This window comes from Acinonyx jubatus, chromosome B1 (genome assembly GCF_027475565.1).
Source record: "Acinonyx jubatus isolate Ajub_Pintada_27869175 chromosome B1, VMU_Ajub_asm_v1.0, whole genome shotgun sequence".
In the NCBI taxonomy this organism is placed as follows: Eukaryota; Metazoa; Chordata; class Mammalia; order Carnivora; family Felidae; genus Acinonyx; species Acinonyx jubatus.
In genome coordinates, this window is record NC_069382.1 from 8,387,954 (window position 1) to 8,401,100 (window position 13,147).

A 13,147-nucleotide genomic window follows, 5' to 3' on the forward strand; every position below is an offset into this window, starting at 1 on the left:
GGTGTTTTTAGGGGGAAATGTCAGCCAGCTAACACACAGAGAAAAAGTTACTTTGAATTGGCAAGTCTTTCTTCGATGCTCTGCAAGCTTGCTTTTCCCTGCTTGTCTACTTTTTCCCCAGGTCTCTTGCAGATGTTAGAGGAAGTACCATTGGTTTCCTGCTCTGTTTTCTTCTTCCTACTCACCCCACATCATCTCCCATTTCTGCTCACTATTACCCTAAGTGATAAAATTGACCGTCTCTACAGGGCTCCAGTAAGGGCCGTGTTGATGGCTTACTCAGCTGAAGAGGCTTGTTGCTCATGGCGAGACATCTTGAGAATGATCAGGGCGGTTTTCTTTTTCTGGCGATGCTTAAGGACTGAGATGAAGAGCATTGGGGACCGGAGGTCATTGTTACAGACCTACTACATACTAAGAGGAACTCAAGTCAAGAGCCTCAACCGAGAATGTTTTGCTTTTATTGAAATGCTAGTAATCAACTAAATGAGAGTGAGGGCCTGAGATTATTTATGTTTGCAGGACTACATCTGTCACGAAGGGAAAAAGGAGTATGTTCACTATGGTGCTGAGAATGATTCAGAAGTTTTTGGATGGAAAGCAGTGAACAAATCAAGCGAGCTGCAGTCTTGCCTCGTGGAAGTCACGATCCCCTCTGGCAGGTCAGAAACATTTCTTGTCTTTGCTTTTCATTCTGTGAAGAATTAGCAGAGAGCCCTGGCTTAAACCACAAAATTTTGTTTAGTGGTTTTATGTCACCGTGATATCCTGATATCACACTACGACACCGTGATAAAGTCCATAAGGCAAAGAACTCAAGTTTAACTCCCTGCAGCCCCTTTCTGTCTCGTCCATGTAAGTAATTACCCACTTTCCTCTTTAATCTGACCTCTGGACGTGGTTTCTTCCTCTTACAAAGTTTCCAGACCGGTGTCCTTGTCTCAAAAATACGGGCAGCGTTTTATATTTTAACTCTGATTCAAATTCTCTCAACGTGGTAAAAAGATACAGGTGATTCATCAGGCAAAACAAGAAAAGTTGTACATTTAAAACATTTAATAATAAGCTATCATGACACAAATAACAAAAGTCAGAAACTGCAGGCAGTTCTGTGTAATCAAAAGGCTTTGGGGCGCCTGGGGGGCTCAGTGGGTTGAGCCTCCGACTTCGGCTCAGGTTATGATCTCATGGTTCCTGGGTTCAAGCCCCTCATCGGGCTCTGTGCTGATGGCTCAGAGCCTGGAGCCTGCTTCAGATTCTGTGTTTCCCTCTCTCTCTGCCCTTCCCCTGCTCATGCTCTATCTCTCTCTCTGTCTCTCTCTCAGGAATAAATGAACATTAATTTTTTTTTAAAGGCTTTGAATGAGCACACAGGCACTTCAGCCTCCTCTTACCACCTCAGGACACAAAAACATAAACACAAAGACACACGTGGTCACCAGATATTAACCGTTGTCCCAGATATCTCCTTAAGGCAGTGACAACCCCGTCTTTCTGAGATATGACCTCCTGTCTGACGATGTGAACCAAACAAACAAACAGAGGAAAACTCAGGTGTCGTGAGGAACACCTTCCATTCTCATATCCAGATGTAGAAGGAAATCAGGTAGAGCACAACATCGACGATCTCAGTTGGTCTTCTCTAAAAGCAAAAGTTGACATGTGCATGGTAATCTTTCAGCCAATTTGGCAGGAAAAAAAAAATCCAATTCAGATATTTCAAGTGAATTCTACCTGTCTTTAAAAACGTTCTTGGAGCCCCATCAGTGACAAGAAATACCTTTCAAGCCCTCCCTCCAGCTCTGTCACATTTACTAGGTGACATTTTCTTCTACTTCACATAAGTTATCTGACACAGTAGCGTATCAGCAATATACTACGGGGGAAGATAATTGGAATCAAGAAAGCTAATCCACCTTTCTGCTTCAGCTGTCAGAGGGAAAAAAAAATGAAGTTAGAGCAAATACTTTTAAAAGCACAACAGGAGAATGTCAGTTTCCTGACTCAGCAGCCCAAACAAAAATGGCAGCTCTGTTCCCGGGGCTGTGAGAACCGGCCGCTTCCGGCCTCCGGGGCCATAATGTGCTTCCTCCAATACCTGGAAGGAAGTGGTGGGAAAGGAAAGTGTGACACCCTCGGGGCATAATGTGCTTCCGCAGCTTCCTCCAACGGAAGTTGTGGGCAGGGGAAACGTGACACACCCACCCCAGCTTCCAAGTAAGGATACGATGCGCTGCCTGAGAGTATACTATCCTATAAATTGGGCCGGGCTGAAGTCTAAAACTAGGACTTTGGTCCAACAGAGCTAAAGTTTCAGCAGAGTGATTTCAGATGCAAGAAAGAGCAATGATTTTCACCCAAGTCGTGTAGAAAGCAACGTCCCTCGGCCACAGTGTTAATCCGAGAGCAAAATAGACCCGGGCAAAGTCTTGCCAAAGCAATATCTGCACCCTCCCGCCCCCACCCCCCAATCTTCCTCATGCCCTGAAGCAAAGATTCCTATATATTAGACAGAAACAAACCTACCGATTATAGAAATGTCCCTCGATGGAAAACCAAAGAAGAAAAAAAAAATCTGACTTGATGAATGTTTTCTGTTTCCGTCACGTTAAGATGTGACTCTGAAGGTGTAGTTATTTTGCTGAGTGCATCTTGGAAGGAGTAATTATTTTGCTGAGGAAAATCCCCACCAGATATTTCTTCCCTTCTTTCTTTCTCTCTCTCTCTCTCTCTCCCCCTCCCTCTTCCTCCCAGAAGTCCCTGACTTGGGTACATCTACTAACTATGCCAACATGTTAGACATGGGCGTTCTGAAGTTGAAGGATAGTCTCACTGGAGAGCAAACATCTCAATACCCACTGGGCTAGCAGCCACTGTGTGAAGAGATTCCCTTCTTGAAGGGTGTCAGAATGCCACGGGGCTGGTGACATGGGGTAGCAGGGGATGCCCCCTAAGTTGACCCCATCCTGCCATTGCTGCTTCGTACCTGGCTGAGCCAGGGGAGACGTGGTTAGTTCTGAAGTTGATTCACAAGAGTCCATGAGTTAAATAAAAGAGAAGGCTCAGATTCCTTTACTTTATTTTCTAGTTTGATACTAAAGTACTTAAATGGGAAAGATCCAGGGAGAAGATTTGTACAAGGAAACTTGAAATTTAATATTTTACCGGCCAAGGTCAGAACCCTGTTTAATGCCAAGGTGGCATCCTTTTCTCTGTCACATTTGCACAAAACACCTGAGCCGTGAATTCTTGCAGATTGTCACATCTTCTTAATTGTCATACACCGATGTAAACAGAGACCATTTGTGTCACTCGTAGATGTGTTTTTATTATTAGAGCTTTAATACAGCTAATTCTCTTTCTAATTTCAAGCTCAAGAAAGCAAGATGTATTTGCCTCCAGGTACGAAGAGCAGTTAGGAAGCCTGCCTTCCCCCTGCCTTTTACGCTGTAAATCAATCTCATCCTGTCTCAGCTACCGCACAGCGTCCTACGCATTTGCAAAATTCCCTGGTGACCAGTCCCAAGGCTGCTCCGCCTAAGAGTTTTATTGCTTCCTTCCTTCTCTTTTATATGAAAATATCTATTGATTGCCTACTAAGGTCAAAGCCTTACATCGGAACTGGGAGGATGATAGTTAACACTGAAACAGTGCCCACACTGATGTGGAAGAGTTGGGGTTTGGAGCTGATGACCAAGAAAGAATTCTTGTGATGTCTTCAGGGCAAAACGGTGCTTTTTCTGAAAGCCTGGGGACAGGACCCGTGGGCAGAAAGAGCTGCACTGGGGTGCTGAGGGGTGGCTGATTATATATGTCCAGGTTGGGAGGGAGTTAGGACAGCACAGGCCTTTAGGGAATTTGGGAAATAAGGTTTCCAGGACCTTGAGGTTAGCTGTTGTTGGAATAAGGTCATTTGATACTGTCCGGTAAAACCTCAGTCATGAGACCCTTCAGAGGTCTGAGTGGGCCATATGCTTGGAGAATAATTGCTAACATATATCTTGGGGGGGGGGGGGGCGGGTAGAGATAAAGGAAGTCTCCAAAGGGATTTTGTTATGCTAAAGAAGTCTCACGGGATCCTGGGGGGTTGGGCCAAGATTGCCTTTTGCCCTTAGGGAAGTGTCAGCATCCGGACAGCTGAGCTCCCAGAGGGAGGTCACTGCCGGTTTCAAGAACTTGTCATTTCAAACCATGTTAAAGACAAGCGCTCTATCCTGACACCAATGTCACTGTGAAAAAATTATATCTGTTCTCACGTTCGGGTTATTGTAATTCAGTCCGGCTGAATTTTTGAGAATGGATCTGAAAAGAGCCATGAGTACAAGTTGGAAGATCAGTTAGGTAGCTTTTGGAATAATCTCCATGAGAGAAATGACGGCCAGTCTGAGGAATTGCCGGTCAGTCTCAGTCAGGAGAGGCATGTACGGATGTGAAATATGAAGGAGATAAATTGGATTGATTTCATATTTGGTGACAGACCAGAGAATATCAATGTCTTGAACAATTGGGTGAATGGTGCCGCCATCTTCTGAGACAGGAAACGTGGAGGAAGGAACATATTTGATGAGAACAGTGAGTGCCACGTGTACCTGATGAGTTTGGAATGACTGTGAACTCCCAGTTGAGTTTTCCCGTAGGTGTGTTTATCTATGAGTCCAAGTTAGAGAGAGAGAGAGATGGATGGATGGATGGATGGATGGATGGATGGATGGATGGCAGGAGAAACAGATTAAGAGTCTTCAGTTTGTAGCTGAGACTTGGAGTCAGACGAGTGGATGAGACAACGGAGGAAAAGCGTGGAAGAGGATGAAAAGGCCAGGGCAGGGCTCAGAGGAAGACAGACATTCAAGGTAGAGGCATAAGAAGAGAAATCTGAGAAGCATCTAGAGGAGCAAAAGCAAACTAGGAGAGTGTCACCACGGAAGCGCTAATGGCTTTGGCCCGCTCCTTCCAACCCCTGGGCTGCTGTTACCTGCCGCTCATGTCTGGCTTGTCCGGCTTCTGCTGTAAGTACGTTGTAGTCACGGGCTTCCTTAAAGTCCTCAGTGATTTCTGTGACCCTAAGCTCAAAGGATATTATTCTTCCCCTACACTGCATCCTTTTAGAAATGCATTGTCTTTTCTCTTGCACCAGTGTGAGGAGAACAACAAGTGAAAAACAAGAGGCCTGGTTCTCCTCTTCGAGAGATTCCTCCCTGCTTTTTCTCAGCACATTTCCTTTGGACAACTTGTACATCCTTGGTCTTCTGTTTGAAAACTTGATGGGCCTTTGGTCAATTTCGCGTGTCTTTCTAAAGGACCTGGGAACCATCTCTTTGAAACGTAAGCCTATAGAGAGTCCGGCACCCCCATTTCCAGGTTTGTGGGGGAAGGAGGAACAGGATTTTAGGGGGTGCCTTGCTTCAAACTGCGCAACCACTCCCTGTCAAAAAGATCGGGGAAGTGCGTTCTTTTCCCCTGGGTGAAGCCAGTTCGCGAGCCTGGGTGGTCTCCCCCCAGTTACCCGGTAAAGTTAGGCTGGACTCCGTGTAACCAGTAGTGCTGGCCGGTCCTCTCACTGAAGGACTAATTATTTATCCTGAGAACCGGTGTGTGACGGGTTGTGTCTGCTTGGCTGTTGGGAAAGGCAGGCTCATGCGCACAGTCTTCTGGCAGCACAGGAACAGGCCTGGGGCTAGAACCTTCCTACGGAGACCTAAGGGGCCCACACAGCTGTGTGGGGTTTATCATCTCGAGTGGGACTGTCTTTCCTTGTTTTGGGCTCCACGAGGGTCCGTTGATCTTCACGCCAAGTGTGTGCATCATATGACACCTGTCCAAGCCTCCTGCTCTATTTGTCCTCTGTGAAGGGGGGGGCGGGGCCCTTTCACTGCACCCGTGGAGGGGTGCACGCAGGCCTATCGCCCTGTGGTGGCTGCAGTGGGCAGAAGTGTTGGGACGTTCGTTCCTGGTGGCTGCCATGGTGATGATCTTTGCTGTCTCCCATGCAGTTGGAATCTTCCCCTGGGGTCGCCGAACCACGCGGGGGTCCCAGTTCTCTAAGGATTGGTGGCCGGTGCCGGGGAATAGCCTGATACAAGAGTGAGGTCCCGTTCTGCCTCGGCAACTCCGTAGCGGATTGCCCGCGATGTGCAGCCCTCTCTGGTTTAACGCTTACTCAGTAACAAGGATTTTCTTTCCCTGCTCACTTCATGGAGAGGATTCCTGGGTTGTGAGGAGGTTTTGTTTTTACGCTCCCACCATTGGTTACCACCAGCCTTTCTCCTCCATTCTGGGCATGCCGCTCTGCTTTCGGCTGCCTGTTTTTCCCACAAACGCAAATGATTTTCCAGATGTGAATCTGACAACATTGAACCAAGGTCCTTCTCTTTCCCCATGTCTCTTGCTTAAAATACTTCAATGACTCTTACGATACAAATGAAAACAAGGAAGACGGTTCACAAAGGACCGCAATCTTGGGCTTCTCTTCGTCACACACATCTCCCCATGCTCTCAAAGTCTGGAAAACTCTGCATTTCTCAGCGCTCCGCTCCCCCGCCCCCACCTTTTGTCTAATTAACTGTGACTTACCATTATGATATTGACTTAAGTATCACATCTTTGGGGAAACTTGGCTGTTGTCAGGCGAGGTCAGATTTTTGTGGAATAGTGATCAGTGTACTCTTTGAAATCATTTTGATAAACCTACTGCCGATTGTGTTGTGGAATTGGTCGATGGCTGTTTTTCTTCTTCATTTGACTGTCAGCTCCAGGAGGGCACAGTTTTTATGGGTTTTTACTTACCTTTAGATCCCCGTGGCCCAGAGCAGTGCCTCAAATATGGCGGGAGTCCGTGAAATGTTACATCCATCCTGTTTCCCAGTGGAATAAAATGTTTGCATTTGTATACAACAAATGGGAGACATTCAGAAAGTTCTTTTTTTTTTTTGTTTCTTTTCAGTTTTTGGCTTCCTCTTGAGTTTTAACTATGTGGGTATGTGGCTGAGAGATCACCTGTGACATTGAAATGTGTTTCTTGGGTATTCCATCTGCAAAATCCATATTGACATGTGACAAAATAATGCAAAACTTAGTGGTTTAAAGCAGAAGTTAAGGGGCGCCTGGGTGGCTCAGTTGGTGGAGCATCCGACACTTGGTTTGGACTCAGGTCAGGATCTCACGGGTTCATGAGTTGGAGCCCCCTGTTGGGCTCTGTGCTGACAGTGAAGAGCCTACTTGGGATTCTCTATCCTCCCTCTCTGCCTCTCCCCTGCTCAAAGTCATGCTCTCTCCGGCTCTCTCTCTCTGTTTCAAAGATAAATAAATAAACACTAAAAATAACAAAACAGAGTTAAACTTTTTCTGTCAAGGGTCATGCGGTAATATTTTAGACATCTCTTTTGGAATTATTCCACTCTGCTGCAGGAGCCTGAAAGCAGACAGCGACGGTACGTCAACCGATGAGCGTGGCTGTGTTCCGGAACGATTGCACTGCACAGGACAACTAAACTTCGTGTGATTTCCTTGTGTCACAAAATGCTATTGTTACTTTGATCATCTGCAACCATTTAATAATGTAAGGGCCATTCTTAGTTCACAGGCCGTGGAAAAACCGTCAGTGGGCTGAATCTGGCTCCTGGGCTGCTGCTCACCACAATATTTTTTATTACCTTTCATTATTTCGGGGGATAGGAATTAAGACGGAGCTTAGCGGGGCAATTCTCCTGCTCCTCTTGATGTTGGCATGGTCACCTGAGAGCACTCAGCTTGGGGTCTGCTGGCCTGGAGGGTCTGATGTTCCTACGTCTGGCACGATGGTGGGGGTGCTTGGAAGGCAAGGCTCAGATGCCTTGTGGCCGCAGCGTTTGCTCTGGCTTGCAGAGGGAATGGGGACGACCCGTCTACATTCTGACGCAGGGCAAGATGTTTTCCGGTGGCAGAATGAGCCAGGTTTTGAGAGGAAGGAATGATGCTCGTCAGCATTCACAGAGCAAAGGGAGCAAGTTTCTTGGTTCCCTCCTAAGAAAGCGCTTACGCGAATGCGCACCGTCAGGTTTTGTACACCTGCTCACTTTTCATCTGATCATCTCCTTTTTTCTTCACCCTTCAATTGCCTTTCCTTTTCAGTTCAAAACAAGCCTGCAGAGTAAATGCTGAAGCATAATCCTGTATTAATTTATGGGCCGTGGTGTGTCTTACTAGAAATGAAACGCTCTGGTCCCATGAAATCCTAATCACTTTCACAGCCAGCAGGTGCCAGAGTTAAAGTATTTCCAGTGAAGTGAACAAGAACATTGAATAAAACCAGTGCTAGGGACTGGACGCATTTCAGTCAGAAAGAGGAAAGTACCGCGCTACTGATCAAAGCTGGCCGGGCAGGCAACTCTATTTGGCTTTAACTCAGTGGGAAAGGCAGTAACTTCAAATCCATGGTCAGATCAATTCAATTTATGAGAGACTTACCCCGTTATTTCTGTATTGCATACCAAGCAGAGAGGTTCTGAGCAGGCTTATGAAAAATCTCCTAGGTGAAAGAGAGATATAAAAATTGTGCCCCGTGCACATTCTTTCAACTATCCCTGACCCTGTGAGCCATTCTCCCAAAGCAGATCAGAATCTCAAAAAGACGGGAAAGGAACTCCCAGGAAGGCGTCTGTGTTTAGAGTGGACAGCTCTGCCTCCATTACCTGTAGAAAGTTCTTTGTCATACGGCAGAGGCTTTCTGTGGGAAAGCCCTACTTATTAACCACTGGCTAGGACTTGCCCGGATGAAGGCAGGTTTGGGGAAAACACACATCTAGATGTGCTGGGATTAATGGATTTCCTGGATATACAGAGGACTGTCAATGATTTTTCTAAAATGCAAGACCAATACATATCATGACATCTGTAAGTGCATTGTAAATCCCAAATAAGACGAAGACAAGGTTAAAAGTAATATAATTAAGTGTGGTTCTGATGAGCAATTATGCCAATCCAACCAAAACAACTTCTCAAAGCTGGCAAAAAAAATTTTTTTTTTAAATATCCTAAACAGCAGAGGGATGTTATGTCCAGCAGAATAGTGATGAGAAATAGAATGGTAAACCAAAAAGAATACAGAATCGAGAAATTGCTGATGCAGTGTTAGGTCTGGATTGAGTACCTTGGCAGGAAATGAATCTTCTGGATGATGTCCAGTAATTCTAGAATCCGCTTGCTTTCCCTGAATATACCTTAGGAAGTCATGCAGAATATTGCCCACGTTTTGATTTTTAGTTTAATCTTGATTTTGAATACCAGTTTTTCTTGAAAATGATTTTAAAAGCAGTGTAAAAATAGCTCATTTTTCCCCCTGTAAGGTTGCCTTTAATGTCTATGCTAAGTAAATGACATTTACACACCAGACAAAAAGTAGTTCAGTTAATGCGTAAGTGTGATAGCATAGGGGCTTTAGAATTAAAATATACATGCTAGCATTGACTGTAGTGCCATTTCTAAGTTTATTACGGTATGTGGGAACACCTTGAATTACAAATGGAGTTATAGTCCTACTAGCCAGTGGGACCATCCAAAGCTGTACACAGAAAAACCTGGGAAGCATCTGTGCGTGTCGCGATATGAGCTGAGAAAGGATAGAGAATATCTTCACAAATTTGAGGAAGGGGTGGAAGGAAGAGGGCAGGGAAGGACTTTGAACGAAGCCAGTATGTACTCAAACATGAATTCTCTGGAACAGACAATAACCCAAGAAGGGGGAAAAAAGCAGGGCATGGTGTCCGTGCAACAGGTGGGTGCCTGTGTGTGTTTACGCTTCCTCCTTCCCACCGGGTAACGAAGTTGTGTCCAGATTCGCAAGATGACAGGAGGAAGGCCTTCAGAAATTTTTGTATTTGATACTTTCTGTTAGTCTTTCCTGGAAGAATCCCTGCGAGAATGTGTTCTCAGCAAAGACCTCGATCCCCTTCCTTCTTTCAACCCCTTTTGTCCGAAGCATAACACAAATAATTCAGTTTTGAAAAACAAAGCCCTTCTAAGCCCTGACTGCCGGTGGAGGACTTGAAAGCCCTTCTTGTTTTGACAAGTCAGGCTCAGGTAGTGTTTGCGGGCAGGACAGCACGGTGGGTTTTTATCTGCATCCAGACATCTTATCCCAGGAAAAGTTTGGTGCCCCGAGTTTCAAAAGAAACACTGTCTGGAGTTTTGACAATGCTCTCTGCTGATCACCCTTAACCAATTAAAGAGGACCCACCAGAGACCTTGTTCATAAAAGATTTACAGAAAAGTCACAGTGTAGTTGAATTCAAAATGAAGAGTGTAAAAGATAAGTGAGCATTTTTGAATAACAACGTATTCAGTAGAAGACAAAACATATCACCTCAGAATACGATGGAACAGTCTTAAAAGGGATATCTTGGGAGACATTTCTCTCCCCTAACAGCTCTTAAGAATAAACAGATTTCTTAGGGGTTACTTTGAAAGACTAAAAGCATGAACTAGGTAATTGGGTCCACAATTGCCCTGTTCTGAGACAGCGCTCCGGGGATCCACACACCCTGCCCCCAAGCAACAGCATCAATTTGGTAGTTTGACAAACAAAAATGTTAGCTTGATTGTCTCTTAGCTGCACTGACAGCAGTAGAGGGAGAAGCTAGTTTATGTCTAAGAGGTATTGCATATGAAGGCCTCGGTCCATTCCACTCGCCGCCACCTGGTAACTGTTAGCTTTTAGAATTTTGCGTGACTTTTGCAAGATTTGATACTTTAGTTTCTTTTTCAGTTGGGGGCAAAGGCGCTAGGATATGAGTCTATGGCAGGAAATAAGATCCGCAGGTTCATAAAATATTGGTTCTGCGGGAGAGAGCCAGCAAGGAAGGAGAATTAAAATTTGTTCAATTCCTATTGTACGCCAGGCATTGTGGTAGGGTGCTTCATAATTTATAGCCGCCGCATCAGCGTCGTAAAACAAGTAGTAATATCCCCAATTTGACAGATGCGAAGAAGTCAAGTCGTTTCTCCAATGGCACATAGATACTGTGGTAGCAGAAAAAGAGTTCCAATTTCAGGCGCTCAAATCCCAGCGTTGTGTTTTCTCAGATCCACGAGGCTGATTCATCAGGGAGGGAACGTGCCATATCTCGCTCAGATGCTAATGTGCACATAAGTCAGCTGAGGGTCTTGTGAAAATGCAGGTTCTGAGCCCCTGGGCCTTGGGTGAGACCTGAGGTCCTGCATTTTTTCAGTAGCTCCCAGATCATGCCGATGGTGTTTGGTTGGGGGCTGTACTCAGAGTAGCCAGCCTCTAGTTCACCTCACGAGTTCTGTTGTGGAAACCTAAGGCTTAGACATCAAAAGCCCGGGAACGCATAACTAGATCATGGCAGAGCTGAGTGTGAACAGGTCTCAATGCCAAACGATGGTTTGAAGGGCACCCCCCTATTACCCATCAGCCCCCACCAAGGTAGACCCATAAAAATGCCCATGTCTTTGCTCTGCAACTCAGGAGAACAGCCGGAGCCCCCTTTTCAGTTCCATTGCTGTCCTTCCCTTCTGTGTGGAATTCTGGAGTCGAGCCTTTGTGTTTTCTGACTTTCAGTTGATGCTTTTTTAGTGTAGCTCAAGTATAGCGGTTCAAAGCCTGAGAGACAAATAAGTAATGGAAGGAGACCATTACGGTTCCTCCACGGTGGGGATCAGAAGCGCAAACGTCCGTGGCCGGGCAAGTGATGTGAAGGAATAAGCAGACCCGGGTGGGTGCCAACACACGGAGAGCGTGTGTCCAGACCCAGAAGGCAGCCCTGCACAGCTCCCGGAAGGGCAAGGAAGGAGGCAGGACTGGGCTGCCAGGCAGAATCAGCAAAGGCCTCAACCAACCCCATGGAGACCTTTGAGGCCAGGATCACCATGGCGGTGTAGGTTGGTTTCCAGGCCAAACCAGGAGAGATTCTAATTAACTCAGAAAGGCTGATTGAGCCTAAACTCCTCTACAGCTTAGTCGAGTTTGGATCTCGCTAAACAACGCTGTTTGCATCTTCTTTTGATGATTAATTCCTCTGAGAACAGGTAGGATCCTCTAGGGAATTAGGGGTGGTGTGATGGTGGAGGATCTCCCTGTAGTTGTAATGTTATGCCCAGAATTCGTGATCCCCAAAGACCACTAGGGAGCCGAGTCCGATGCAAAAGCAAAGAGCCTTTATTCGAGCTAGCTCGAGCTCAATCCCCTACCTGCACCGACGCAGCGGTGAGATACCAGGGAAGGAGAGCGAGTTTCAAAAGGACAAAGGTTTTATTGGGGCCTGGGGGCAGTTGGTGAGGTAATGGCTATGGCCTCAGCCGATTGGCTGGGGAAGGGTCCTGGGGAAGGGTCGAGTCCTGTTAGGCAGGTGAGGGGGGGGGTTACTCAAGGGGAGGAGGTGTGGTCAAGGTGAAGGACACAGAACAAGATGGAGTCGGCTGGCGTAGGCCCGCCCTTTCAGTAAAAGATCAGATGATTATGTGTCTCTGGTGTTTGCGCTCTTTATTCACTTCCAGCACCAACATCTGGATAAATGAGGCCCCTGAGGCAGCAATATCTACTTAAATGTTTTTATAAAATGACGGGTGCTTAGGTGGCTCAGTCAACTGAGTGTCCAACTCTTGATGTCGGCTCTGGTTGTGGTCTCACTGGGATCGAGCCTGAGTTGGGCTACGTGCTGGGCGTGGGGCCTGCTTGGGATCCTCTTTCTCTGTCCCTCCCCCGCTTGCGCGTACGTGCGCGCTCCCTTTCTTTCAAAATAAATAAATATTTAAAAAATGTTTTTATAAAAATGAACCAGATCTAGCAGAAGAGGTAAACAGGTAAATAGTATCATGAGTTTTTTTCTTTTTCTTTTTTTTTTTTTTTTGCATATTACTTTAAACTGCCAAGGATGCCAGATAATTCAAACAAATTATCTTACAAGATAGGTGTGTGTATGTGTGTTTGTGTGTGTGTGTGTATTTAATTACCCCAAGGGTAATAATCCCTAGTAAGTGGCTTTAGGTTCTATAATCACAATTCAAAATATAGACTTGTCCTCTGTGCCTCCAAATATCAGAATCAGAGATTGAGTGAATTTATTTTCCATGGCTGTAATTTTGTATACAAATTAAAGTTTTAGAAGCTTGGTGTTATGAACCGAATGTGTCCTCCTCCTGTTACAATTCGTGT

General features: G+C 45.8%; 1 long non-coding RNA gene across 1 annotated transcript; it reads right to left on the reverse strand.

Moving 5' to 3' along the window:
* Positions 1-462: 462 nt before the first annotated feature.
* On the reverse strand, positions 463-2,048 carry LOC128314210 (uncharacterized). Its single transcript, XR_008295702.1, has 3 exons — positions 1,917-2,048; positions 1,451-1,642; positions 463-694 (listed from the first exon to the last, which is right to left on the reverse strand). It is a non-coding gene; the product is annotated as an uncharacterized LOC128314210 (long non-coding RNA).
* Positions 2,049-13,147: the final 11,099 nt, after the last annotated feature.